This window comes from Arvicola amphibius, chromosome 1, assembly GCF_903992535.2.
Source record: "Arvicola amphibius chromosome 1, mArvAmp1.2, whole genome shotgun sequence".
NCBI classification, from domain to species: Eukaryota; Metazoa; Chordata; class Mammalia; order Rodentia; family Cricetidae; genus Arvicola; species Arvicola amphibius.
The window spans coordinates 197,865,377-197,869,805 of NC_052047.1; the positions used below are offsets into that span (position 1 = coordinate 197,865,377).

General features: G+C 39.8%; 1 non-coding gene across 1 annotated transcript; it reads right to left on the bottom strand.

The window, feature by feature from the left end:
- Positions 1-2,945: 2,945 nt before the first annotated feature.
- LOC119806055 lies at positions 2,946-3,052 on the bottom strand. Its single transcript, XR_005284099.1, has one exon. It is a non-coding gene; the product is annotated as a U6 spliceosomal RNA (small nuclear RNA).
- Between the last annotated feature and the right edge of the window lie 1,377 nt (positions 3,053-4,429).

Below are 4,429 nucleotides of genomic sequence, written 5' to 3' on the forward strand. Positions count from 1 at the left end.
GCTTATAGTAAGACATGATAATTATTCAAGTAATTTTTTTTTGAGAATTTACTAATACCAAAATCAGAATCAAGTACAGTTCCAGGAATCGACTCTCTTGCCCTTTTCCCATTAAGCCTTCTCCCCAAATGTCTGTATAAATTCTTAGCATTCAACACTTCTTTTTAAGATGAAATAGCTTTAAACTTTTGCCTTTCAAGGAAAGGTATTATGAGCTTATGCGAAAGTCAGATGGGTAGAGATGCCTGCAGGCATCTGAAGCCCACAAAACACAGCACGAATGAACATAAATTAGGTGGATCTTAGTTTGGGTTTTAGCACCATGATTAGCACCATGATATTCAATTCTGGGAATCTTTCTTCATGTCCTTAACTGCTGTGGGACAATGCTTTTGTACGCTGTAAATATTTGTCACTCGTATTGGTTTAATAAAAAGCTGATTGGCCAGTAGCCAGGCAGGAAGTATAGGCAGGGTGACCAAACTAGGAGAATTCTGGGAAGAAGAAAGGCAGAGATGGAGTTGTAATCCAGAAGCAGAAGCAAGATGAACATGCCTCACTGAGAAAAGGTACCAAGCCATGTGGTTAAACATAGACAAGAATTATGGGTTAATTTAAGTTGTAAGAGCTAGTCAATAATAAGCCTGAGCTAATAGGCCAAGCAGTTTATAATTAATATACTCATCTCTGTGTTTATTTGGAACTGAATGGCTGCATGACTGGGTAGGACAAAAACTTCCATCTATACTTAACTCTCAGTTTTAAAATCAAGATGGAGTCAGTGTAGGTTGTGTGTGTGTGTGTGTATGTTATACGTTAAAGGGATAACTAAAAAAAGAGCTTGACAGTGCCCATATTACCTTAAAAGCAACGGAACAACCCTCAATGTTGGGGTCAGTCATGAGGCACACACTGCCACAACTGTAATGGGGTAGGATCTACCTCATCTGTTCCTGCCCCTCCCTGTCAAGGTGATTGTAGTTGTTCCTCTCTGCTAATGTAATACACAGTCTGACCAGAGGCAGCTAAAAGGAGAAAGTTTTTCTTCTAGCTCACATTTCCAGAGGGACAGAATCCTTCATGGTGGGGAAATCATAGCACAGAAGAAGGAGCGGGAAGCAGAGAGACAGACAGAGAGAGGGAGAGAGGGGGGAAGGAGGGGAGAGGGAGAGAGGTAGGAGGGAGAGAGAGAGAGAGCACAGTGAGGCCAGACTATAAACCCTCAAAGCTCACTCCCAAGGAATGACTTCCTCCAGCAAGGCTCTATCTCTTAAAGGTTCTGAAACCCCCATCCCAAAACAGTTCTCCCAACTGGGGACTTCTTGTTCAAATACTTAAACTTATGGGGGGGACATTTCTCATTTAAAACCTCACATTAATATGGTTTGAAAGGTACTATCATGATACTGATCATGTTGGATACCAACAAAGGAATAACCTTTAGTGTTTTGAGCCTTTTATTTGATGAAAGGAAAAAGAACATTGGAATCTCTTCTCATAAAACCCTTAACATCTACCATCACAAGTGTTTGGCTATAAAGAAGAATGGAGGAAAATGTTCGTAAGATGCCACCATTGAGCCCAGTGCATGGCACAACCATTCTCTTACTCAAGGGTAGATTTTCATCTATTACCTTTTTTAATCCAGTTCTTTCTTAAAAAAGACAGAGTGTCATTTATCCTCAGGTGAGCCCAAACTTGCTATGTATGTCTTAGTTACTGTTCTATTGGACCAAGACAACTAATAAAAGAAAGTATTTATTTGGGAACTCACAGTTTCAGAGGGTTCACCCACAGCCATCGTGGCAGGCAGTGTGGTAACAGGCAGGTAGGCAGGCAGGCATAGCACTGGAGCAATAGCTAAGAACTTACATATGATCTAAAAGGTGGAGGCAGAAAGAAAGCTAAACTGGACCTGCCATGGGTTTTTGAAATCCCAAAACCCACCCCCAGTGACACACCACTTCCAACAAGGCCATACCTCCTAATCTTTCCCAAACAGTTGTCCTAATTGGGGATCAAGTGTTCAAATATATGAGCATATGGGAGGCCTTCTCATTGACATCACCATGGTTGAGAAAGATGAGCTTGAAGTCTTGATGTGGGAAGTCCTTCTGTATATGTGTTGCTTTTATTGGTTAATGAATAAGAAACTGCTTTGCGCCTATAACAGGACAGAACAGAGATAGGCGTGGAAAACTAAACTGAATGCTGGAAGAAAGAAGGCGGAGTTAGGTGAAGCCATGTAGCCCTGCAGGAGAAAGATACCAGATGGAAGCTTGCCGGTAAGCCACAGTCACATGGCAATGCACAGATTAATAGAAAATGGGTTAAATTAATATGTAAGAGTCAGCCAATCAGAAGCTAGAGCTAATATGCCAAGAATGATTTTAATGAATACAGTTTCTGAGTGATTATTTTGTGGTCTGGGCAGCCAGAAACGAATAAGCAGCCTCCCTACTACAAAGTGTGATCCTTTTACTCCTACCTTCTGAGTCTGGGGATTATAGACATATTCTCACTATACCCAGCTTTTGTGGTTTGAGCTCAGGGTGGTGTGCATGCTAGGAAACCTAACAACTGGGCTATATTTTGTTGTAGGAGGCCTCTAGTTTATTCCCGACTACCCAGAACTGAAATAATCACAAAGAAACCGTATTATTTGCAATACTGTTTGGCCAATAGCTTAAGTGTATTTCTGGCTAACTTAATCCATTTCCATTAACCTGTGTATCGCCACGAGGCTATGGATTACTGGGTAAAGTTCTTGCTACATGGCTTCTCTCTGACTCTATCTTCTTTCTTCCAGCATTCAGTTTAGTTTTCCCCACCTACCTCTATTCTACCCTATCACAGGCCATGGCAGATTCTTTATTCATTAACCAATGGTATTAATTGCATACAGAAGGGAATCCCACATCAATGTTCCCTTGTTCCTGAATATCTGTATCTTAAAATGCATTTCAAATACCTCATGTCATTCTTGTGCAGGGTTCAGGCTTATCTTTTCTGTGTCATTGCAGTTACAGTGTGAGGGCTGCTAAGGGAGCACTTCTTTTAAAAATTATTTTTTTAGTTAAGAGTATAATTACATCATTTACTTCTTCCCTTTCCTCCCTCCAGACACACCTATGTACTCCTCATTGATCTCTTTCAAATTCATGATCCCTTTTTTCATTAGTTGTTGTATATTTATATGTTTATATGTGTACACGCACACACATAGCTTCCTAAATACATAATAACAAACCAAACGATATGTGTAATGTTACTTGTATATGTATTTTCAAGGCTGATCATTTGGTATTAGAAAACCAATTGTGTGTTCTGGGTTGCTATGGCTAAAAAGTAATATAAATGTTCCCTTTAGGTCATGTATAAGAAGATACATAATTCGGTATTGCATCCTTTAAAAAATTTGTTTATTTATTATGTATACAGTGTTGTATTTGCTTGTCTGCCTGCAGGCCAGAAGAGCATACAAGATCTTATTATGCATGGTTGTGAGCCACCATATGGTTGCTAGGAACTAAACTCAGGACCTCGGGAAGAGCAGTTAGTACTCTTAACCACTGAGCCAGTTCTCCAAGCCCAGTATTGTATCTCTTTAAAATATATTCCCGCCTGTTGGAATCTTTACTTTCAAACTGATTTTTTTAAAAAAACAAAAGAGCTAAAATATTGTTCAAAAGAAGAATCTATGTGAAAACAGAAGTCAGAACAGAATTTCTGGTCATCTGCATAGTGACTAAGTTTATTGTACCTTATTCTTATAGCTAAATATTTTAATATTAATTTAATTTGAGTGTAAAATTAAAAATAAATATTTGGGAGGTAGAATTTCTTCCACTGTCATATGGGAGACCATCCACATGATTGTCATAGTCTTCTGTCATTTGAATTTATTTTCAACTGCATCTGTATGAAGCCTAGGCATCACACAATGAGATAGCCTGCTCAATAACAACAATAAGAAACATCTCCATCTACAGAAGGAAGTAAACTACAGGATACGCAAAGGCGCTTGAGATACTTCAGCTGTGTTATGAGAATGAATGACAGCACATACCTGAAGACAGCACTGCTTGGAGGAGTGCATGGGATAAGACAAAGAGGAAGGTCCAAGAAACACTGGACAGACAACATAAAGGAAGACTGTAGAACCCTGGGTGTGACAATAATGCAAGCATCTAGGACTGCCCAGGATAGGAACTACTGGAGAACCACCATAGACGGGCTGCCCATGCATGGTTCAGCACTGCTGGGGCATAAATGATGATGTATCTGTTTGTCTCCTACTGGATCCTGAGCGCAATTTACTGAGAGAGCTGAGCAAAATGCAGTCCTTCTATTTATCGCATTTTGAACAACACTTAGGTGCAGAAGCCCAGAAAAAAAGCAGTATAAGCAGGAATAACAGACCATAGAC